General features: G+C 37.2%; 1 long non-coding RNA gene across 3 annotated transcripts in view; it reads right to left on the bottom strand.

The window, feature by feature from the left end:
- Positions 1-25,914, bottom strand: part of LOC113951521 — a 71,003-nt gene extending 45,089 nt beyond the window's left edge. Inside the window, exons 1-3 of one of the 3 annotated variants that reach the window (XR_003529186.1) lie at positions 25,816-25,914; positions 21,111-21,517; positions 20,308-20,385 (exon numbers count right to left, since the gene is read on the bottom strand). This is a non-coding gene — a long non-coding RNA (uncharacterized LOC113951521). Of the gene's footprint in view, positions 1-8,751; positions 12,677-20,307; positions 20,386-21,110; positions 21,528-25,815 lie in introns of those variants that run through there. The other 2 variants (XR_003529187.1, XR_003529185.1) reach the window with 2 other exon arrangements.
- Positions 25,915-26,388: the final 474 nt, after the last annotated feature.

Here is a 26,388-nt window from a genome sequence, read left to right as displayed (position 1 = left end):
CGTCGGTATGTTCCAAGGTGCTAACAGACCCGCTGTCACCCCTGACACCCTTCAGATACTGGAAGGTTGCTATGAGGTCTCTAAGCAATCTTCTCTTCTCCAGGCTGAACAGCCCTAACTTTCACAGCCTGTCTTCAAAGGGGACATGCTCCAGCCTCTCGTCAACACCATGGCCTCCTCTGGACTTGCTCAAAGAATTCCATGTCCTTCTTATGTCAGGGATATCAGAACTGGATGTAGTACTCCAGATGGGGCCTCCCAGGAGCAAAGTAGGGGGGGGGAGAATCACCTTCTTCATCCTGCTAGCCACACTGCTTTTGACATGCTTAATAATAGCAGTTATCCATAAAATTTTATTTATTTATATTAAAGATATATAAATTCTTCAAATTTATCTCTGGATGGTATTTCACCTTTACATTATGGTGACTATGCTCAGGAATAATTAATAAGGTCTATTCTCATCTGCATACTCCTTGTTTTTTTGGTATTAATGTTCATGCTAGAAAGATACATGTTTCTACTATTTCAAAATTCATTGAAAATGGGCAAGCCAGCCTTTGAAAATGTCTTGCAAATTGTTCAGTCTTGGTGAAATAAAAATTCCATTGATGTTGATTCAAAGTACACACTGTTCAAAGATTTTAGCAATGACTTACAGGTTACTAGAGGGCTAGAAGTATATTACTGATACATGCTTATTCTTCTTTTCCCTACATCTTAAAAAAAGATACATTCACTGAAAACTTTTGCCTTTTTTGCCGAACACCCTAAGAGCACAAAACTGGTTATGCTGTCTGAGCTAATCAAATCCAATTCCATTATGAAGGCAAATACATCACAGTATTACATAACAATTTTTCCACACTGATGCCCAGAATATTTGTAGATATTTGCTGTTTGTGCTGTTTCTTTCAACCTTCTCCATTTCTCTACTTTTCCTTCTTCTTTCTTTTCTTGGTCTCTGGTCCTTTCCTATTTTGATGGTCATTTTCTCTTTCTAAATTAGCTTTCTGGAAGCTTCAGCCTCCCTCTTTCTTACTTGTTTACAGCCACCTAATTTATTGTTCCTCCTAGTTTCTGTCTCACTTATGCTTTACTTCCCTCTGTAAGATAGGAAGAGTTGTAAGAGTCTTGCTGCCTTCACTCTTTGACTTTTTCCCTGGAAAATGTCCAAAAGGGTTTGGGGTTTTCATGCCCTCTCATTTATAGTGTTGTAACAGGGAGGGGAAGACATATCAAGGAAAAAACAGGTTCGAGGGATTCTGGAACGTGAAAAACCAAACACCATTGCTAGTTGGCAAAATAGCTATTTATTATGAAAGGTGGCAAACAGAGAAAAGGGGAAAAACAGGTGCCTGAGGGAAAAGGATTAGGGCGGAGGAAAAAGTGCACAAAGGGCCCTAGAAAGAAGGCTCAACACCCCATACTCACCCAGGAGTCACCTATAAGATAATCTTACCCATCCTAACCAGTAATGAAGTCTCCCTACGGCAGCTGCGTGTTCCAAAGGGGTGACAGGCTCCCACTTCAAGCAGGTGTCCCCGCTAAAAGCAACTTGGTCCACCGTGAAGAGCCGGCACCCAAAGGAAAACATGTCTGTCTTTATAAAGTTCATTGAGAGCACCTGCCCCGGGGAGGTGTGGCCAGTACCGCCCGTCAGGGGTTCTCAGTCCCACCCCCTTGGTTATGTAAGTGCACCCCTCCTGCGCGTGTGTAAGCACCTTGGAAATCCCCTCACGCAGGCGCAGTGAGTTGAAGGGGGTCTTTCCCAATTGAGGCTGGGGGAGAGCCTTCATCACGTAGTCTTCACTTTATCCTCCAAATGCCCTTGACGAGCCATTGACCAATCACAATAGACCAATTAAAACAGTTTACACAGAAGCTCTCCCTCCAAGGCCAAGTTCACTGCTTTATCAGAGGACTTGACAGGAAAAACTATAAACTTCTTCAGGTGGCTAGGGCCAAACACAGACCAAAAAATAACATCCCAACTTCGTCCCAATACAAGTGTTAAAAATGAAAGATTGTGTATGAGTTCCAGATGGCTCCATGAAAGTAATCCCAATAAAAACAAAGAAGCAAATATATAAGATCAGATTCTTAAGCTTCTTGCAAGTAACATATTTTTGATACTTGAAGGAAGTTATATCACCTCAAACGTGGTTATATAAAATATATGCACTGAACAATGCTTTAATAGCAAGTTCCCTATCCCTTTCTCTGAAGATTTTAAAGGTTCTGTATTGCTATTCATTATATTTGTAGGCTGAACACTCTTTCATATTAATTAATCTACTCAGTTTCATTCTTACATAATTTTACTCTGAAATAATATAAATATTAAAACACTATTAAATACATTCTAGCTCATGTTATTAGATATATTTCACATCTATCTTTTGTCTTTTTTTTTGTTTGGGAGCAGGCAGGGCATGAGGGTTTAGTTTGCAAGTCTTTGATATTTCTGCTAATGTAAAATGACAGAGTCTTTCATAATTCTGCCAAAGCATAAATTCTTTAGTCTATTAAAGGCTAGAAGTTGCATCCGCATAAAAATGACAAAATATATCACACTGAAATTGACAGAATAACTATAATGCAATGGAGATGTATCTTAATTACAACTCCCTCCCAGACAGACTGAGCTTCTCAATGTAATTTTAATTCTTTTTGTCTATTAAATCTACAACCACTTATAGTAATAAGTCCACTATTGCTATATATCACATCAGAAGAGTACTCCCTTCAGGAATTGCCATTTTTAACAAAAAAATTGCCTTCTCACCATGCATTCCCTTATCATCAGAATTGCTGCCAATGAGTTAAATCCAAAAAATGTTACTCTGCAGAACACTGCATCCATCAGCAAAACAGGAATCCTTAATGTAAGGAATGCAGAAATATCTGTTTACTAACTGTTAGAAGTGACACACTAAATTCTGTACGTCAGAGAAACCTACAGAGTTGTCTTTACTTTAAACAAAAAAGTGTCTTCTTATGTTTTTTTCTGACTCGTTTTTCTCAGTCATCATATGGAGGCTAATGACACATCAATAATTTGTTTTCTGTAAATTTTGTGTGCCCATTTTAAAATGAATTTGCTAGCTCTTTGTGTATTTCTGCTTCAACTACGACTATTCATATCATATCAAATTTGATCCATATATCCAATACCATTGAATATTATCATAGTAGATAGTTAAACCAGGCTGACTGGCCTTGGGTCCAGTAGAAAAACAATACTTAAGTGTAATTTCAGACTTACATTTATACAGCTACCTGGGTACCCCTCTCTTTTTTCAAATTGCAGTTGATTTGACAAAAATTAGGAGGAATATATAGAAAAATTTTAAAAAAAATTAAGGAGTCCTTGTTTGTCTCTTATTAGTGTTTAATTCTGGTGATCTCCTAACAGTTTGCATCAATCTCTCCAACTTTCAAACAGTAACATGCTTGATAAGAACTACAGCAACTATCTGAACATTGTCTTTTGGCTTCTTTATCATTTTGCCTACTAAACAAGAAAAAAAAAAGTCAGGGTGCTTGTACACTGAAACCACGTGTCAATAAAACAATTGATAGAGTCAATGGATTCTTCTTTCATCTGTGTACACTGTCTCTTACTTCAGTGGTAACACCTTTGGGACAGGAGTTAGCTTTCTGCCCCAGATTTGGAGACATACAGTCTAACACTGTAGTTTGTAGCTGTTTCTAGGTAGTACAGAGAAGAAGAATAATAACTATAATACATTGCTAGCCCAACATCAGAGACCATAAGTCCTGTTAAGAACAAATATTCTAAGATAGACAGAGAGGAGTAGAAATTACAGAATGATAAATTGAACAGTAGAGTAAGGTGAGATATGTGTAAGTAGGAGATAATAATTACCACTACAACTCAGATAAAACTATTCAGAATAAATGCATAAAAATACCAAGGAATTTTTCAGTTATTACTTCTTATAAAATATATGCTGGGAATGAGAAACTTTAATCATAAAGAGAAAGCAGAGAAGAGATATTATCATGGTGTCTCACACTCAGTGATAATATTTACTCAGCAAGAAAGATAACACAAGAACGAGAACAAGAAACAGAAAATAACATAGGAAGAAAAAACATTATAAAAACAAACTATCTATGGTGCTGTGGGATCACCTAATATCAGACTCACAAAGGCACTGCTTGATATTCACCTCAGAGGATTTTTCAGAAATAGCACAGGTGAATGCCCTTAAAACATCATGTTCTTACCAAAATCCCATCACCTTAACATACCACGTTCTCCCATATCTTTCTGGCTTTCTGAATCCATGCTGGAGATTCCAGGGAAGAGAGAGGAACAATGTCTTATATTTATACACACATATACACCAGGTAATAAATTCATGCTAGAACTACTGTTCTGTGAGATGGAGTCCTCCCACAGATCACCCATGTGTCATCTTTCTGCTCCTTCAGCAGCAACACAAAGGAGAGAGACACTTGCCTTTTCAAGCTGTACTCTTTGATCAAATATTTGTCCTTCCAGGAAAAAGACATAAACCTGATCTCAGGTGTTTTGTGGGTTGTGTTCAACACATGGGTAGACAATGAGACCATGTTTGACTGGCTTAACCAAACGTCAGGGAAATTCTTTATAGAGCCCAACCCCAGCTAAAGAAGGGGGTTTCATATAAATTTTAATGAAAATCTTGTTAAATATTAAAACATAACATGTGTCAGAATGTTTCAATCCAAGCAATTAATGATTTAAGTACTGTCAGATTGCATTTGTTGCTGAATAATGAAATGAAAATCATGTTTGTTGCATTGATTATGTCAAAAAAATTAAATAGTTTGATGGATATTATTAAGGTTTCACTGAGTGTTAGATTATGTTATTGTTTACCTTGGGTGAACACCAGGTATTCACTGGGCCTGCGCCCAACCTCTCTCCAGAGGGAAAGGGGAGGAGGGACGGGGGAGAAGAAGGGAAAAAACTACGATAACAGAAACTGCAAAAAAAACCCAGCTTTATATGTACACAGAGAGGAAGAAAAAAAATTATAAACACTATACACACAGAGAAAAACTAATAACAAAGACTACTTCCCACAACAAATGCTTTTCTCCCCTGAAGAAGTGGTCCATCCACAACCACGCAGCTACCTGGAAGAGAGAAGGACCTCACCTCCTTCTCGTCTTTTATATCTGAGCTGACATAACATAGTATGGAATATCTTATTGGTGAAATATACATCAGGTGATCTATTCTAGTTCCATTTTCCTCTCAGAGAGGGTAACAAATCCGCTACATATTATCAGTCATTTAATGAAAGATATAATTTTAAGCCCTTGTAGGTATTCTTATTGACGTAGAATAGAATAGAATAGAATAGAATAGAATAGAATCAGGTTCTTCACTCAGAGGATTGTTGGGCACTGGAACAGGCTCCCCAGAGAAGTGGTCACCTCACCAAGACTGCCAGAGCTCAAGAAGCTTTTGGACAATACTCTCGGGCACAGGGTATGACTCTTGGGAACAGGTCTGTGCAGGTTTAAGGGTTGGACTTGATGACTGGGTGTTCCTTTCAACTCATCCCTTTCAAATCATCATATTGTGTGATTCTATGATTCTGTTGTTCTGTAACATTAACAATAATGCAATATAATAAATAGACTAGAACAGAATAGAATAGAATAAAATAATGATGAAAGCTGTGTAATAAGAAATCAGAATTTTATTGAAGGAGAGTTGAATAAAAAGGCAGGGAATGGTGTAAAGTAAATAAATAAAGAACAGTGTGACATTTGTTAATACATTTTTGTAACTATTTGCATTCCAGACACACTTTGTTTGTTTGTTTTCAGGAATTCAATTACCTTGCAACATGCTTGACAGTACAACATGGAAACTGAAATCAATTCCCAGCATCAAACAATTCCCAGAGAAATAAAACCAAAACAAAAGACATAGTTTGATACAGAAAGATTTAAACTTTATTAATAAATAGGAGTGCTGGTACATAGCTTAGACAGGTTAAATGAATAGATTTTTCAGACACTATCAATATTCAGTAGTAACAGTAGATATTATAATGAAAGTTCTCAATAAATAGAGTTTATAGGACCAGTCTTGAGTATTTGTTACCCCAACATGCATGACCATGTATGTTAGACTTCAGTTTCCAAGGCCCACACTCTAAAATTCTTTTTCCAAATTAAAATCCATTTTATTATGGAAAAAATTTCCCACACCTATGATGCAGGGAATTGATTATTATTTATTTTCCAGATAAGTCAATAATTTTAGACATTATATCTCCCAGTGGAATAAGATTATACTGCTTTCAATGGGGGCTCCCAATCTTCCTAGTAAAATTGTTCCATCTTGTGTTGGTAAAACATGCTGAAATTCAACTATAGGGTAAACACTCTAATCTTTTTTATTACTCTCAAACCTAACTCTCAAACTCAACAAATATTTCAATACACTAGAATTTTTTTTTTTTTTTTTTAAAAAAAGGAACTACTTCAGAAATGGAATCAATGACATAATCCCAATGCCAGTTATACAGACCTATCCTAAGAGCTAAAAGACCAGAACTGACCTCAGTCTGGGGTGGAAATTGGATCCAATTCTCCATCATCTTCCATAAGCATCTTAAATGCAGCAATTTAAAAAGGAACCCTTCTACCAGAGGTTTGCAGTTTCAGCTTTTATCCATATTTTCAAGATGAATTCATTTTTAAAGACTAGTTTTTATTTAAATAGAGTATAGCAATCAAGACCACAGGTCTGGAAGTTTCTGAAAATTCAGCTAGTTAAATCAGAAACTGGAAATACATTATACACCACCAAAAAAAAAAGTTCATTCTGATAAGACTTTGTCTTGATAATTCAAAAATGCCACAGTGAAACTGTGTCCTTCTGCAGCCAATAACATTGAAAAAGTGGATCTAGTATTTTTTAAAGTGATATGAATGCTTTGTAACAAAGCAACCCAGACATAAAAATAGCTGGTAAAAAGCACTGATGTTCAGCACAGGAAAAATTCTTCAAATAATGCAGAGCTGGACAAGACATTCAACCAAATCTGGCAGAATCCTGCTCTCACTATTTTAATGAGCCACTACATGTAAACTTTGCATTATGTCACTTTTTATACCATTGTGATTACAATTATGGTATATATTCTCAACTGTAACAAGGGCACATCTGATACCAACCAGGTGTTGGCAGTTCTATAATACCACCAGCAGCCAGCTCTGAGGAGGATCCTGCAGATTGACAGCAGACAAGTAATAATGGACAGCTCCCCTGGCCAAAACTGTCCTGATGTAGCTGTTGCTTCCCAACAGATTGGTAGGACCTCAGCTCTCCAGCCTGCTCCAGGTGACACGGAGAGCAGCCTCCACCAGGATCCCAAATGTGATAGTCCACTGCCTCTGCAATGTCCTTTCTCCAGAAACAGCCTGCGTGCTTCTGCTAACTGTGCTCTGGAGTCACAGCAGCAGTGTCCATGATTTGAGACTTTCAGCAGCAGCAGCGTGCTGGGTCTCCATGAGCACATGGGTCTGACAGCCCAAGGCAGGCAGGCAGACTGGGTGGCCTGTGGGACATCCTTAGGGCCAAGCATGGGCACACTAGAAACAGATGGTGAATAGCCTCAGACACTTCAACCTTAAGACTGCTCCTGATCACAGTGCAGCAACAGGGTAAATACTTGGCCAATAATACACCTGAAAGTTGAAATTACATACTTTCATGTTTAACTTAAAAAACCCCAGTTCACATCAAAGGAGACTTTTTAATTCTCTCCTTAAGAAATAAAAGTTTTACTCCAAATATATGTTATAAATGTTAAAAAATATTTAAAAAATAGTAGCAGTAAGTATATATAATTTTTAAGGGAGGCTGAGTAGAATGGTTAATTTTTTAAGCATCTTACAAAAACTCCACTAAAACCTAAAAACTCTACTAATATAATTCACATACTTTTCCTATATTCATCTTTTCCCAGTAGTATTTTGTGCTTATCATATTAGAGTATGTTTTAACACAAAAGATAGGAAGGGTTTAGATACACATAAAGCATCAAATAATAACTATCACATTCTTTTCAGTTGGCAGCATTACTTTCAGGTTCAGTATATTCAGTGTGGAAAGCAAAACCACTCATAGAATGCAAAAACTGTTAATCCATGTTATTTTTGATAACTTCTAACTGTTATTACTCTGCAATGTGAAACCCCTCAGGAGTAGAGAAAACTGACAGATGTAATAAAAAAAAAAGACCACTTAGTCAAACATATTATTAAATTGCATGAAAATTCAGCATGCACAGAGTCTTTCCAGGTGTTTTAAAATCCAGACTCATTGCAAGATAAATTAAGTGTGCATGCTGTACACTGAACACCAAACTTCTTGACTGGCATGGGAAGATGGGGGAAAAGGGCAGAAAAAGCAACTGATATTCAAGACCTTAGAATATAAAATGCCAGGAAGGAAGCCATTATTTACTGACATGCCAGGTAATATTTGCAGTTTATTCCTTTTAGCTGCTAAATCTAGATTTCTGGGAAGGCTTAAAAAGAATTTAGGTGCAGAAACCTACAGCTGAAGACATAACAGCATTTCTTGAGTTTCACTGAGTTATGATAATTTTGAAAATTTCTACTCCTAATCCATCTGTGTTTTCAAATCTACATCTGTTATCCAGAGACAGTAAGCACTAGTAGAAAATTAAAAAAAAAAAAGGGAGAAAAAGAGCTGAAACTTAAAACAGAGAGGTATAATAGCAGTGTCATTAAAGTTGGTGGCAAAGCCCTGTTCAGAGCATCCCAAGCAGCACATACATCAATAAACCTCTTTCTGCTGCTGTAAAAAATTGTGTCTTATACACACAGAGCTTGTCATTATTTACAAATACTACACATTGCTAGCTGATATACTGCAGACAACTCTTATTTCAACTTACATAAAACTAAAAAAAAAAAATACAATTTTATGCTAATGGCAAATACTGAGTTTTGAGGTACTGTCACCATGCTTTGAGAACATGTGCTTTTGCACATATAGTTGGACCCTTATTTGCAGCATATTTGCAGCATATTTGCCATTATAAAGGATTTTGTTCTCCCAGACTGCTTGAAGTCACTACAAGAATAAGTTTTGTGGTCTGGGAGAGCTGACATAGAAGCCTTAGAACATATTGCTTTGCCTGTCCTGTGGAGCAACACTGCTTGAAAACCAGGGAAATTTACAAGCAGTCCAAGACACCTTTATATTCCTATGCTTTGGAATAATTATGAACTTGCTAACCCACTTTTTTGTGCATAAAGCTTTACATCCCTTTTGATCCTTTCGGTCTGTGTCCCCCACTTCCCTGTCTTCTCTTCTACATTAGTCATAGGTGATTACAGGGCATGGGTTACAGAGGTTTGGAGATGGTATTAATCTGTGTCAAGTGGTGACCTGAGGAAATCTCTAGCTCACAAAAAAACTTATTTTTAAGCCTGGGACCAGGCAATGAACCTTTTAACTAAAGAAGATGGATTACCAACCTTCAGAAATATAGGAAGATTAATAGTTTAATTATTCTATTATCATGATACATTTTTAAAGTCTGCTCACATGCATCCAGAGCTAGCTTTGCACAGAAATGAGGCAGAGAATTAAAATAAAGCACAATCATTAAAACCAGAACCCTGAGGTATATCAGCTCACAGAAATAAAACCTCCAAAGAACCTTTCTGAACCCAGAACTCAGTGAAATTATTTCATTTGCAGCTGCCTATTCTACCTTCAGTTTAATGAAGTAAAATTAATAGCTGAATTAATAACTTTTTCCTCCAGATTTCCTTAGTACATTCACAGTGTCTCAGAAATGGTCCAGATTATTTCATGAATGCCAGTTGCAAAATATATAAAAACAACTTCAGTTTAGAAAAACAACCAGCAGAGAAACTGGCAGAGAAAAGTGATAGCTTGAAATAGCATTTGCTGCTACTTCTGATTTTTAGACGTTAGATCTCCAAATAAGAGAATTAACAAAACCATATATTCTGGGCAAGTAACATCTAAGTTTAAATACAGACTACTATTAGGGTATATTTTACAAAACTAATTAGTGCACAGATCAGCAGTAATACTTCATGACAAAGAAAAAATAACAAACACTATAAATACCAAATTTATATGACTAAAAATAATCGGGATCAGAAAGCCATGCACACACACACGCAGAGATAATTGTCAGCTTCAAAGTCCCCTAATTTTCTACTTAGCAAACATTATACAATTATTCTTTAATAATACAAAGATACATTAAATTATTTGTTGATATTTAAAATTATCCTGCAGAATAACTGTAACAGTCTTCCTCTGTGATATGGTTTAATGGTGGTGTGAGGGCACCTGCATAAGATAATTAGTCATAGAAACACTGAGAATGTTCACTTCAATTCTGTGTGTGTGTGTGTGCACTTTGAAACAGTGGAAAGTTTGCTAGTCAGCTATTGACTTTTCCCAAGCAGATATAAAAAAGTTTGATTGTGATGAATCGCTGGTTTCTAAAACTGGATCTTTCCTAGAAAGGCACAGTTACTCAAGTAATAATCTCATTATTATCTGTATGAGTTGAATTGTCAGACAGGTGGTATAAACTCTCAAAAAGAATTGATAAGATGAATTGTGCAGGTAAAAGAGTAGTTCCGTCTTCCCATATATTCACATTAAAGAGTTAATTGTATCTCATAGAAGTGTCACCTACAACAATTAAATCATCTCTGTACTTGTGTTGTAATTACAATATTGTATCTGTTTGTGCCATTTGTGCTTGTCAGATGTGGTCAGCAATTACCTTGAATTTTGAAAATGGTTGAAATGTGGATATATACCTCTGAGATTTGATGCTGGTATCAGGTTCAAATTATAATGGGCATCAGAAGTGAAATCACAGGAGCACTGTGACCAGAACAAATTCACTGAGATCAGAACTCCATCCAGGTCTGGGAACTGTAGCCAGTTATCCTTAACTTTGGGTACAGGAAAACACTGAACAAATTGGCTTCACATTCTGCTTTGTCTTTCTATTGATATAAAATACTATAAATCCAAACTGACTAAAATTTTGCAGATGTACTTTATCTGGAGTAGTCATTGGTATTTCCAAGTTGTCAGATATAATTGCAGGTATAAATATATAATCACAATTCTCTTGATTTTTTTTTAAATCGCCTTTTCATTACCTGTGTCAACCCATGCTGAGTATTTTCCAAGTAAGAACTCAAAGTATTTGCAGATTATGCAGTTTATAAAGGCAAAAAAACTGTCTAGTGCTACATCATATTCTAGCACCAGTAACCTAATAAGCCTAGCTGTTAAAACTGTAAGCACGATGCTGACAGCTGGCTGAGAGTAGCTACTGATGATGTAGCACATACTGTTGTCACTAGATGCCTAAAGCAAGAAAACAGGTTTCACCAAACACAATACATGAATGTAAAAAACAGTAAATATTAACAAGCATGGTGAAATACGTAGTAAATACCTGCAGGCCACAACTTGAAACTGAATTACTGTAAGAGGAATGGATGAAACACAAATAAGCTGAAGGCATTGCTACCACACATGTGCAGGCTGCTCAGTGCAGCGAGAGAAAGCGGGACATCGCATCCGGCTGCAGACTCTGCTCCGCATACGCATTGTCTGCGCCAACAAGACGAGTGCACAAGGCCACAGCAAGTGCCTGTGAGCAGTACTGGCCACCCTGCACAGAGTCAAATTTCTTTGCTAAAGAGGAAGTAGGTACTGTGAAACATCAGCTCACTAAACTAAAAATAGTGTGTGCTGTCAGCAACCTGAACCACCAACACTGTACAATACACAGCTTTTGGGCCACGTTTGGCATTGCGTCAATCCCTTCCCATTGAGCTCCCAGTCACCACACTGAAATGAGGTTTCATTCCCATGTACTCTAGCTTCTACTAGCATATTCCTACCAGACTGATCACTGCACTTCGCATCACATGCAGGTATGATGGATAATCATAAGGGTAAACTGTTCTTAAAACTCAATCTGACTGTAAGACTGCTCAGAAATTTGACAGTGCAAAAGTGACACTTCTGGGGGATCTAGGGGATTTCGTAGCAATTTCAGAAGTACGACATACTTAAATATGTCATACTGAAGAACGTTAGATTTTTGGTGTGATGTAGTCAGTAAGATTGTATAAGGGCTAATGAACACCAACAATGCATCATCAACTTGTTGACAGGGATATGAGGAAGACAAAACTGGCAGCAGGCAGAGATTATGACAGTGCAGTAATAATTGCACCGTACCAAGCCGCAAAAAAAAACCCTGAGAAGCTGACAGACTGCAGTGACTGACCTTGGCTATCAACATCTTTTTTTAGGGTCTATTCCTGGATTTGCACACTTACTGTAACACCCTTGTGCTCTATGTAAATTTGAAGATTGCCTTGTCTTGTCCTGTAGTTCCTAAATTTGGGCACAAGCAAATGGTATATATGAGAGTCCTAATCAACAGAAGCATTGTGAATATTAGTCTCTTGCTTTAATTTAAAAGAATTAATTTTCATGAAATAGTTCCTTTTTTCTCATTTTTGTTGCCTTTGTAGATGATTCCTTCCCCAAGTACAGACTTGATCCTTCACGCTGGAGCTGAATGACCACAACAAAACAGAACAGTAAATCTCTAAATGCTCTACTTGTAGAGGAGGAATGAGGCAAGAAACTGCTCCGAATTATGTTACTGGCTCAAGTTAAATTACCAAGAACAAATTGAGAAGGTGCTCATTTTATAATGAGTAAAGGAAATTAAAGAAAGACACAGCAGACCATTTGAGAAATCTCTAACACCAAGAAGGAAATAACATATGTTCTCTGCTAATCTGATTTGAACAGTTGTACATAGGCATACCAGCTGTAGAGGAAAGAAACTGCATAAAAATTCAGTCGCTGAAATTGAAGTCCAAGTAGTAGACAAGGCCAAAAAAGGTCACCCAAAGGGAGATATTAATGGCTCAGACTCTCTTTCACTATTTGACAACTCTTTTTAAATACAGCTTTTTGTAGCACTTTGCAACCTTCTTCATTCGTTCTTCTTTTAAGTCAGTGTCCAATGAGTAGATGGGTCAGAAAAATTGATTAATAATTCTGAGAATATTGGGGCAATCTGCCACTTTGTGTCTACAGCAATATTGACGACATCTGTGTACATTTTACCAGGTAGGCACATATTGCACAAAAATGAAATTAGTGTAAACTGGTGAAACTCTATTGAAGCTGTTGAACTTAGGAACCTAGACTCAAGCCCTCCTGTGACACTTACAGGAAGGCCTGGCATAACAGGTATACTGTATTATCTATGTGAGCTATAGTCCTGTCTCCTGATATTGCTGAACAGAAACTATAGAGTTTAAGAAAGAATTTTTAGGCTATTCTCATGTTCCAAAGTGAAAAAGCCAGCAACAAAAGCTGGCTATCGGTGGACTACATCTTCTCTCCCTCTAAACAAGACCTTATGAATTCCAACATAACAGAAAAATCAAGTTGAGTCCCCCACTATTTAACTTTTTAAACATAAGTAGTCTGGGTGCATACAGATACATCAATCATTTATTCCAGTGGCATGTTTGAGATGCCAGATTTCAGTGTACCAGATTTTCAGACAGTGATCTGGTTGTTCTCTCTCTACCAGTTCTGAAGACACACCCCTACTGCAGAGAATAACTTACTTTATGTACTTTATTATTTATGTATTTTATTCTAGCAAGGATTTTACCTTTTCCAGTAACTAGAGTCTGCAAAGACGGAAAGATTATTTCTTAAAACAAAGAGTAATCTTGTTTCTGACTAAAATTTAAAGGATATCTGTACACATCCGCACAGCTCTTATTTCAGAAAGTACCAGAGCTAGGCTTATTATTCATTTCCCATGGAAAATAAAATCATAAATAATGCAATACCAGAGACTGGATCAGAATAGCTTTTAATAACGCAAAGTGACAAGAATAGGTATCTCTTTGCATACATTATCATTACAAGGTAAATAGTGTATCACCTTGGCTAAAATCATTGATTGGCTGTTTCGTTTCAACCTTGGGGCAGAGGATATATTCCTGCTTATTTTTAAAGCTATTGCTTCCATAAGAAAAAAAATTGGACATTTCTTCATCACTAATACATAACATTCAACTGGTTATATCAGCTTTATAGAGAGCAATATCTATGCTTCCAGGTCACTAAGGTAGCCACACTTTCTGACTTAGAATATGACCCAGGACAGCAAACTAGGACACCAATTGATAAATTAATTAAAAACCAAGGCAAGAATAATTACTACATTTAGTGTCTAGAATTATTTATATGCAGAGGTCACATTTTCTTTGTATCTTTGTGAATAAATGCATACACATACACGTATGTGTGTGTATGCACACACACACAAACACCTGACACCCGATTTTAAGAAAAAACTCATATTTCTTTCCAGCACAGACATTTTCTAGTGCAATACTTGACTGTAAATTCTTTCCTATCACAAAGTTATCAGAAGCTGCTAATATTTTCCATCCCAAAAGAAATCTTGTAAAGGAAATTCTAGCTTTGCCTTTTGCGTCTTTCATTCTGTCAGAGCAATTAGTGCAGCTTTGGGCTAATCAGTAATGTTCCAGGTGAAAAAGCTGTCATTTCACCAGAGACTTCTGGTGACATAACAAAATTCAGGGCAGCCATTTCATAAGAGAACATCTCTAGAGTTTCTTCCACTCAAACTGTCAGCTAAAACATGGTTTTACTGCATAACTGACACCAAATTAATAACAGAAGAGCTGTCTAACTTCAGAGTCATGGCATATGACAAACTGTGTGACACCTTGGCGAAAGAAACATTCCAGTACCTGTATACTATCATTTTCCATATCAAACTGCACTATACTGCCATAAAGGTGCTGGCAAATTCCTCGTTGCATTAAAAAAAAACAAGAGCCGCTGGCTGCTCTAGTTTAGGTGTGATTCTAGTGCTCTATACACATAAACATGCTTAAATAGAGCTTGAAAGTCCACATTCAGTACCTGACTTCCTCACAAGAAACAACCAGGATGGGAAATTTTTAGACTAATTCTACCCCTAGTTATACAAACGTCTTGTGTGACTCCTCTCTGGATTAGCAATGCCTTGGTAAATCAAACAATGGCTTTTCACTTGGTTTAACACTTGGGTTGAATGTGCAAAGAGCTAATTCCCATTTTGTTGTGTTAAAAATCCTCTCTGACCACCTCGTGAATGCTAATAATTTTGTCCCATCAGATTTGTCTTCCCCAAACAATTTCAGAAAAACATTAACCAAGAATAAGGATTTAGTAAAGAATATCCCATTTTTACCTGTTTTCTCTTGTACAAATGCAGAGCAAGTATTACCTCCTTCCTGCAAAAAAATCCCCAAAAAACCCAAAAAAACCCCACAAAATAAAACTTATATTTTAAAACAATGCTTAAAATTGATCTTATTTCCCACATAACTTTAAAAAATCTTGACATAAGAGTCCCTACAATTTTCAGCTAAACAGCAAAAATCAGAGAATTACAGAATCATGGAATCAATTAGGTTGAAAAGACTCCTAAGTTCAAGTACAATCTATGGCCACACATCACCATATCAACTAGACCATGGCACTAAGTGCCACATCCAGTCTTTCCTTAAACACCTCCAGGGATGGTGACTCCACCACCTTCCTGGACAGTCCACTCCAGTGTCTAATCAATCTTTCTGGGAAAAGGTGTGAGCTATGTAACATTTTTTCTCTCTGAAATCATAAAAGTATTCTTAACCCAAACTTAGGGTATTAACACAGGGATAATTTTCATTTTCTGGTCAACTATTGTAGTTAAATATTGCCTTTTTCCAAGTACACTTAACCCTACATCACAGAAACAAAAAAGTGATGTAGAATGTCTTTATATGGGGGTGGTTTGACAAAAAGAATAATTTACAATCTATGTACTATCACTACGTCCAAATCTCTTGAGGAATATATCCCAATGAACTACAAAAGAAACAAGCTCATAGGGATGTGTATTCCATTTTTAATCTGTCCAATTTAAAATTTTTGAAAATGTATCATGATTGCAAAGACAATGAGTTTAGTACTTTCCTAAATAAACTGCCTTTCTCATGGAATAAAAAGAAACCAGGAAATGTTATACACGTTTTCAAAAATACACTTAAAAGTCTGAAAAATAACATATATTCTTACACATCTCAAAATAATTATTGTCTTTAAGATTCTAATTAAAAATCTAATTAATTCTAATTAATAGGTTTTTATGAAAATTTACTACATCTCAGTAAGATTTTGTCCAAGTAAGTTAAACTCACAATGATCCATGGTAATGATATTTACACGCATGGAAAATCAGTGTTTTGGAGAATGTTACTACCCTGAATTGAGAGTATGCTGCAAAAATACATTTCCAAAAAAATTATCCTTAAATAAAACAAAATCTAAAACTAGCCTAATGCATGAAAATAAAAAGAAGGCAGTTTGGCCAGTTGGACACTGTGCTGCTCTGGTGAAAGATCTCTGGTGAAAATCTAGTCAGCAGGGAAAATTATTACCTAAAAACATGAAGATTTTTATCTAAATGGTAATCAGGAACCTCCAGATTCAGCATTCATTTCAATTCCAATTCTAAAGGGTTTACTTCAAGAGATGAACTCCTGACAGCCACAGAAGGATGAGAACCATGAAGTTTATAACAAAAACATATGAAAATAATTTTTCTCATTTAAAATTTTAAAATTACAAGTTAATAAATTTATTATGCACGATGAACTTCACATGTGCTTAATAGTAGAATTTATAGTACTAAACTAAATACATATGAACAAAGAAGTCTTTCAGCATGCAATGTGAGGAGTAAAGCCAGTTAATCCAACCTCAATTCCAGAAAGGAGAAAAAGGTTTTTGGAACATAATCCACTGGTGTTTTCTAGTAAGAAGCCTAAATGAGTGTAAAAGGTGCTTTTAAAATGTGTGAACATCTGGACCCTGCTAAATGAAAACAATGTTATGTAAACAAGAAATAAAAGGTTTTCTTCGTCTCATGTCTTTACTAGAGAAAAATTAATTTTCTTGACATGAATACATTGATGTAATTGATAAAAGTTTTAGCTGGCATAGTTCTCCATATGAGTAACTTGGAACTGATGCAGTTTTGCTATAATAAAACAATAAAAGCTAGGTTCTGCCAGGATTGTAGTGAATTGGCAAGTTCTAGGGGCCTCTGCAGAGTTCCTTTGCTCAATCTCTGTATATATTTGAGCCAAAAATTCACAAAGAAAAATAAAGTGTTTCTTCTATGACAGCTATGACAGCAGGCAGAGCTCACAGTATCTAGCAGAGAACTAGAGAGAGTTCTAATCTCACTTCTGAAGCATGGGTGCAGATAGAAATCATCTTCCAGTTAATTTCTCATACCATTTAGAAAAATATTAAAGCTAATTCATGAACGGAAACAAAACACTTCAATTGCTGCAGGCAGATTCCAAGTCTGCTACACACACACTATGGTCATAGCAAGATAGCAGGCTGTCTTCTACACCAGAATCACTTCCTTGCTCTGCCTCCTGAGCTGCAGAACTCCACAAAGGTCTCTTTTGGAACAGTCAGCTCCCAGCTGACCTTGACAACTAGAAGGTGCTCCTTGACTATCCCCTCCCTTCATCATGTATGGCCACTATGTCCTCACCATTCCATAAATTCAGTTAATTATGCAACATTACTCTGATGATCATTAACAAAGGCAGAAAAACAAGTAGAGACAAACCTGAACACTATAATAGATGAGGCAGATGTGCTTATTCCATGACTGAATTCTGTACAGATTGTAAAAAATGCCGGGTAGTCTATGTCAATGATGATTCTAGTCAGTGATGACTGACTACTCCTCACAGAAAAAGTACCAAAAAAACCCCAATCCAGTAGTCTTGAATTCATTGAAAATTTTGACTTGTGCCCCCAGGCTGCTATATAACTGTGAAAACTGAGCACAGTTTTCCAGTATCTTCTCCCTTCATATTATCACATCAATTTCTCAATGTCCTGCCTCATGAGTATTTTAGGAGCCCCCACATTCAAGGCAGCTGAGCACCAGCCACAGGTAGACCCTCGTTTACTGGAGGAGGGATGTTAAGCAAATTTGTAAAGTGAATAGTGAGAATCTATTAACGAAACTTTTCTTTTTGTGTCTGTGGTCTTTTGGACTTATCCATTTCAGATTCAATTAGAATGGAAGAGCTCGACACTTCTACTTCTTTAGAGCAGACTATCTCCTTTCTACCCATTCGTTTCAGACTGCAGAGGTTGCAACAGCCTTTTTTCCTCTTCAGTGTTTACTAAAACAGGGTATCCCTCTGACTGAGTTTGCTGGATTACACAGCACCCTAGATAGCATCTCTGCTACTCTTCCTTAAAAAAAAACCTATAGTTTGCCTGTCTGTATTATGAATTAAAGATCACTTGAAAAGTGTTGTTAAAATAGACTATCAGCTCCTAGTTTTGAGAATTCCAATAGTGTCTTAAGAGCATTGTAGTCATGAAAACACAGTTGCTCTTCTTTAAAGACTTTAATCTGCTTTAGTTTCGAACAAAAGAGTTAAAATGAATGGAACTGTTGGAGCAAGTCCAGAGGAGGTCCATGAGGTTGATAAGGGAACTTAAGCATGTCCTCTACAAAGACAGGTTGAGAAAGTCGGAGCTGTTCATCCTGAAGAAGAGAAGGTTGTGTGGATACTTCAACCTTCCAGGATCTGAAGAGGCCTACAGGAAAGCTAGAGAGGGACTACGTATCAGGAACTGTAGAGATAGGACAAGGAGTAATGAGTAAAAATTGAAAGAGAGTAGGTTTAGATTAGAATTAGGAGTAAACTCTTTACTGTGAGGGTGGTGAGATACTGAAACAGATTGCCCAGGGAGGTTATGGATGCCCCAAATCTGGCAGTATTCAAGGCCAGGTTGAGTAACCTGGTCTAGTGGGTGGTGTCCCTGCCCATGGCAGGGGCTTTGGAGCTAGATGATCTTTAAGGTCCCTTTCAAACCAAACCATTGTATGATTCTCTAATAGCTACTTCAGGAAATTTATGTAACTTCTCAAAAACAGTAAATAAATCAGGTCCAGTAAAACGTCAACAAGATAGTGAGCTAACGATGAGTCAATTATCTACTAGTCATGTTTGTATCGTGTGACATTCCTGAGAACATACCAGCTGCCAAAAATGTATTGTGCTTTGTACCAAATATATTTCCACATACCGACAACTACAATGCATTCAGAAGCTAACATAATGCTGAAGACAACATCAAATGCAGCAAACTTCTAGAATTTCTACTTGCCTAGCAAATTATGCAAAACTTCATCAACTTTTTTTTAATGCTCAAACAGTAGGATGCATACATGGTTAGGAAAAGTTTTCTCTGCTGTGAATCAAGAAATAGAACAGCTAAGAACAGAATTAAACCCAATGCATCACTGAAGTTAATAAAATTCTTTTAAATCACACTTACATTGATTTTGATACTGTTATTTATGTGAAATCAATATTAAGCATGGAGAAGAGTATTTAAGACAATAAGATCTTAGAAAAAGTTAATTTTTAAGTTCTATCAGAATACTATGATTCAGAAGACAATGCCTTTTTTTAATTATTTAATAGAAGCTGAACTACATTTTAATTTTCATTTTGTCCAGAATGAATTCAAGTACCTGTTGTTCTGGGATACTTATACAAGGACTGCAATGTGTAGGAAGATGCAGTTTCATGGTTGTCACACAAAGGCAAATGCTGTGCTATTCACATCTCAGCATGTATTCTGGATAATCTGTTGGTACCCAAAACAGCCCTTTGTTGCTTCAAAAGCATCTCCCTACCCCTCCCTCCATAAGAGTTTATCTCAGCTTCACGGTCATTGGTTGGGGGAGGAAGAGGACACAAAAGAGCTTCACATGCTCTGTCAGATCTCAGTCCTTTTCCCCACAACATTGCCAAGGGTTGGGTCAGCAGCTCCAGGACCTTCCTAAGTGCAAACATTCCTGAGCAGCCCATAGTATAGACTAGAGAGGTAAATAGCCTCCTTTATCTTGGGAGAGGCAATGAAATCAAGAATACCACTGCATACTATTTTTTCAGTGCCCAAGCTAATTTTCACTGGAACAACGAAAAAATGAAAAGATGAAAAAAATCTCTGGAAAAGGATTGCAACATTAGAAAGCAGGGAGGAAATATATTTACCTGAGATTTTATACTTTCCTTCTTTAGTTCTGTTACATGTGATCTAATGCATTCCATTTTCCTTATTCAATACTGCTTCTGTAAAGACAGAAAATTACCTACACTGTTTTCTTGGACTAGATAAGGAAGTTAAAGTAATTGTACTGGATTGGAGTAAAAACCCACATAACCTCTCTCTTAAAAGCAGATGGATGAAGACAGTTACCAGAATAGAACAAGCTTACTTCTCCCAGACTTCAGTGCTTTGAAGATTTTGGACTTCCTGAGCCAATAGTCATGTAATGTTGTCTTTAATAGCTATCAATGGACTGATCTTCCAATCAATAAAAATAAGGGGATTCTTCCTTTTAAGTCAACATAACACGGCATCCTGATCTTTCAGAATGCCTGGAAAATTTATTCACACAGTGTATCCTAGGGATTTTTAATATCTCACTTTCTCTTATTTTTTTAATAATTTCTGTTGAGCAGTTTAATTTTGCCTCTGCATCAAAATGAAGCCACTAGCAACACAGGAAAAAAATAAAAAGGCTGCATGTATGATGCCAACCCATGACATTGTTGTGGGCTGGCCCCAGTTAGCAGTCAAGCACCCACACAGCCTACACAGCCTCTTACTCACTCCCCACAAGTAGGAATGGACAAAAATAGGAAGAACAAGAGCAAAAAAACTCATGCTTTACCATCACAGGCAAAACAGACTCAACATTGAGAATTTAACTTAGTATAAAACATTAATTACTGAATTGAGTACTGGGAAACAAAAAAGAAACAAACACCTAAGGAAGACATCTTTTCTTCACCTTTCCTAGTCTCGGCTTTGCTTCAGGCATCTTCCTTCCCCATTCCCAGTCTCCATACCTGACCTTATCACTGCAGGTTATGCTCAGTCTCTTTGGTGAGGCAATAGGCAGTGCAGTAGGTTGGGGTCAGGGCACAGCATGTTCTCTCTGCCACTCGTTTCTCACTATTCTTTACTGCTGCTCCTTCCTTCTTGTTTCCTCTGCTCCAACATGAGTCCTCCACAGGTTTCATTTCCTTCAGGTGTGACTGCTCCATCATGGACCTGTTCTCGGATCTTGCTGTTCCTTTCCCTTGGTCTTTATCACCATTTTTTAAAATGTGTTTTCACACATTAGCTCAGCTGTGTCCTGTGGTGGTCCTGCTGTGGGGCCATCTGTAACCATCCATGTCAGAAAAACACAATGTCCTTGAGGAACAACAGTTGAAAAATAACCACAAAAATTTTTAAATTATTGAGTCAGCTACCCACAGAGAAATAAAGAGGATATTAAGGTTACAATGTACTATAAGTCTATTTGATTTATTAAAAAAAAACCAAACACACTATATATATTCATTAATTTCTCTTCATATTTTTATGGCAATTTTTATTTACATTCTTGAAATCACATAATGGTTGAGGTTGGAAAGGTCCTCTGGAGGTCATGTGGTCCAGCTTGCCTACTCAAGTAGGATCACTTAGAGCAAGGTGTCCAGAACCACCTTTTACGTAACTCCAAGGATAGAGACTTCACAGCCTCTTCAGGCAATCTGTGCCAGTCTTCAAGATTATTCAGAGATATTTTTTTAGTTCTCCACACTTATAATATTACCTCTTTCAAAAATATCTAGAATGTTTTAATTAAACAATTGTCATGATAGATTTCTACTCATTGTATCCACAGTAGCAATATTTTTCAGTTCCACAGCTCAGAACCTGCCATTCCATGGGCCAACAATAAATTTACACCTTGTCATGGTTTGAGATAGCCCCAAAATCCTAATTCTCTAGCTCCATCCCCCCTCCCACATCTCAACCTAATGTGAGATGGGTTTTTTCCAGACAAAACACAACCAGACTCAAAGTGGGGGAAAGGGAATATATTACAATGACTGTACAAATAAATACTATAACACATTATACACACGATCACAACTATCTCTACCATGACATATAGTATTTACAATGGATCAGATCTCTTCTCCCCTCCAAATAAAAGTCCAGGAGGGAAAGAAGGACAGATCCCCTTCCAGTCCCTCAGGGCAGCAGCTTCTTCTAAGGCAGCAGGTTCTCCTCATCTCATGCATGCAGCCGCTGATAGCTGGATCTCTGCCAGCACTCACGAGGGGGGTATCCAAGCCTCCTCGGCCCCGTCGTCAATCAACCAAAGGGGTCTTCCGTGGGCTGCGTTGACCCCAGACAAAGGTCACTCCACCACGGTCATATCACGAGACGCAGGGGGGTCTTCGTGACCGTCTGGTATCTCCAGGAGATTCAAGCTCCTTGCAGGGCCTCTGTGCCCTGTCTCAGGCTGCGAGCTTCTTTGTAGCTTGCAGCAAGGGAGGGCCCCCAAGGCCAACCTCCCACACCGTCCTGGCTCAGCTCTCAGGACGACTGAGCTTCTCAGCTCCTCTCTGCAAGTGCTGTAGCACTCCAAGGCTCCTCTCCTTAGTAGGAGTCCATGTCCCTCCTTTCCTGGAGGTCTCAAAACAGGTTTGGGGGATCTGGTATCAGTTCCTATCCCCAGAACTCCATAGCTCTGCTGCGGGCTCTCTTCTCCTCAACTCTCCTTCCAGGAGTCTTCTCTGCGGTGCTGCATGTCTCTGTTGCTCCGTCTTATCTCTTCTGGCTCTCTGCCACCGCTTCTCTGGTCAGTGCCAGCTCGGCTGCTGCTTTTCTCCGGCCGCTGCCCAGTTTGGAGAAAACATTTCCCAGCTCACAGCTACAGAGTCCAGCTTAACACTGTTCCAAGTCTCTGTAGCCCCCAACTGGGGCTGGGGGGCCCCAGAGGCCCCGAGGGGCTCCGGGCCCCTTTCCTCGTGGCTCCTACCACATGGCTACTTCTTCAACCAACAAAACTACAACTCTTCTCTTCCGGTGCTTGTGATATGTTTACATTTCTGCAGGAGCGCTCATTGGACAGAACTTCAAAACTTCCAGGGGTTTCCACCCCTGGGGGTTACCACTTTTCAGCCTCTGGGGGAAAACAAGGTTCAAATCACTACACACCTCGACCCACTTGGTTCTCCCTCAGCTCTCATTTCGTCAGCTGACCTGAAATGACACATTTCTGGTTGGTGCTTTATGCAACATATCTTTGCATCAGGTCTGTTTGAAGTGCTCGGGTCTCTACAAGGAGTGGAGTCTTTCTAGGAAGTGTATTGCCTTTCTAAACTATCAAAAGACCATCACATGATGTCTTTTAACATTTGCAAGCTTCTGAAAAGAGTTAGATGCAATGACATATCCGAAGTTCCTACGTGGCATATAACACTTGGACTAGAATCAGAACGGTCAACTATTTCTATGCATCTTTTATTTGTATCAATACCTGTTCAGAACGCCATTATTACTGGCCTTTTAATTTGCTTCCTCATCACTGGTTCCCTGGACAATATATGTATTTTTAATTCAAGTATTTCAGTAGCCGCACAGTTTTTAACATGATACATTTCATACTGGCTTAACATACTGGCTTAATACTCCTGTGTTATATTAGGAATCAGGAGAAATACTTTCTATATTTTAAACTTCTATTTTCATTATCCAGGAGATAAGCTGATTTAGCAATGTTAGTAAAAATAGACAGAAGACGCTGTAATTTGTTGTGGTTGCCACTAGTGAAAAGAAGGAAAGTCTTCTGAATAGAGCATATATTAATTTTACACAATAGGGCCTGTTTGCCTCATAAAGCCACTAAAAGAAACATATTGAAACACAGGAGTGCCTTGATTATATGAACACTTTTCTCAGGCTTTTCTCCTATTTTAGTATAAAAATTAGTATTTATTGAGGTCATGTCTTTGTTTAGGCAATCCCTTGAGAGAAAAATCACACTTAGTTTATTCAACCTTGGACAGGAATTTTTTCCAGCATGGTTGTGTTTTAGCAAATAGTCTTTACATCAAAAGTTCTGAATTATGCAATTAACTTTATCTTCTTGTGTCAGGCTAAGAGTCACAGGTAATCCTCACCAAAATTATGGAAATATTCTCACTAATACAATCATTTTCTGTTCCCCATAGCCACATATTGTAAATTATGCAAATGAACAAAAAGAAAACAGCAGTTTATTTTGTGATACACCCTTCACAGCTATCATTCATATGATAGAAAAGCTGTTAAGGCATGGAAATTGATAACATGCAAAACACAAAACACTACTGATAAAGGAAAAAAATAAACAAAATTACATAAACACATGCTTCATCAAAATATTTCAGCAAATGCTGTCTTTTTCTGCTGTATATGTGTGGTGCTATGTTGAATTGACTGCCAGATTCCCTACACACGTAATTTCTACGTTGTACATATAAAGATGCGATGAGAAAGAACAAACTTTTTGAGTTGCTATTTCTTCGGTCTTCTGGATTCATTTCATCATAGTAGCACTCACTTTCATCAGTTCAGATTATTAAACAGGTAATATATCAGTGTCTGATATGGTGTCTGAAGCTGTTAATAGCTAATCTAATGTAGGCAGTCTTGGCCTCAGGTCACACAGAACAAATTATTGAAGGCACATTTTGTGGACTGAAGTTGGGGTACAGTATTTTGAAACAAATTTGGTACTCTTCAGTGTAATCAAAAATTGCAAGTCTGATATGCTTCTCAGTTGCTTTTGGAGGAAATGGATGGTTATTACTCAAAGGTTACCACAATCCAGTGTTGGCTTACATCATGACATCTTTACTTGTCATGATAATAATGATATTTCCATGATACAGTATAGATTTAGATAATAACTATTATTACATGCTTTTCCATACACTATCTCCTCAGGGAAACACAACCAGTTGTGAGCCTCCTCGTCTCAAAGACGATTTGTCTTTTAAAGTAGAAAGCTGAATAGAATTTTATCAACTACTGCCACATATTCTGGGATATTTTTATACCCCAGACTACATGTTGGGTTATTCTAATCTTTTCTTATCATAGGTAGCTCAGAGCTGAAGGTAAATTTGCTACACTGTCACAGTATTAAGAAGGCTTTGGCACAAGACAACAGGACCCATTCAACTTCCTAAGAATGTCGTGCAGTGTATTAACTGTTTTAAATTAAATAATTACTTTCCCACAAATAAGTATTAATCTTAGTGTCAGGTTATCAAAATTTAAGACATACAGAGAACATTATTGTAAGAATATGGCAAAAAAAATTTAAAAGACAGATTTCTACCAGTTTCTTTAAAAACATTAAAATACTATAGTTAAGTTACTGATAAGGTTTTTAAATGTATATGGGAATTTGAACTGATGTGAAAGCGTTTTCCCTTTTTCTGAAGCAAATTTTCCCTGGCAAATTGTTTAACAAATCTTAACAGCACTACACATAGCAACATAGTAAGCCAACATGTATTTATGGCTTGCAAGATGTCCAGGTTAATGGAATTATATAAACATTCATCAGAAAAAAAAGATATTGTATTTTAAATTCTTCAAAACTAACAAATTACAAAATCAAAAATACATCAATGCAAAATAATCATTTAAAAATTACCTACTTATCATCAGGAAATTCCTTAACATCGATTAGTATGCAAATCTCATGCCTTGCAGAGACTGGTTTTTGAAATGATGGCAAATGCATGCATCCTGCTTACTCACTGCGGGGACTGTTCAAGGAAGAGAACATCTGCAATGTTGAATCATGAAGCTGTTACCATAGTAACATGCCTATCTTTAAAACAAACAATGTTCTTACAGTGTTTACATTTATTAAAAAACCTGATTTCTATGAACCTGATCTTACCTGATGGCATCTCTTTTCTGTATCCTCCATATTTACTACTCAAATCTTTTTTTTAATATGAAATCAAAGGCTATTTTGCCTACATATATCTTTACCTATAACAAGCCTTAATTGTTTTTAGAATATAAAATTGATTATTTTATTCTTTTAGCACTGAGAGCATACTAGATACTTGTGGGCTAGCACATTTGTTCAACATTTTTCATAAAGATTGCTCTGAAGGAAAGTATCTATTCTTCTCCTTTCCAATAACAAGCCATAACAAGGATGTCTCAAGCATGCACATAATCTGAAGTCCCAAAGAGGATTCTTATCTTCCAACTAG

The sequence above is a fragment of the Corapipo altera genome, unplaced genomic scaffold, assembly GCF_003945725.1.
Source record: "Corapipo altera isolate COAL_440 unplaced genomic scaffold, ASM394572v1 61286, whole genome shotgun sequence".
NCBI classification, from domain to species: Eukaryota; Metazoa; Chordata; class Aves; order Passeriformes; family Pipridae; genus Corapipo; species Corapipo altera.
Note: the sequence above shows the minus strand (reverse complement) of the source record. Positions and strands in the feature narration are given on the sequence as shown.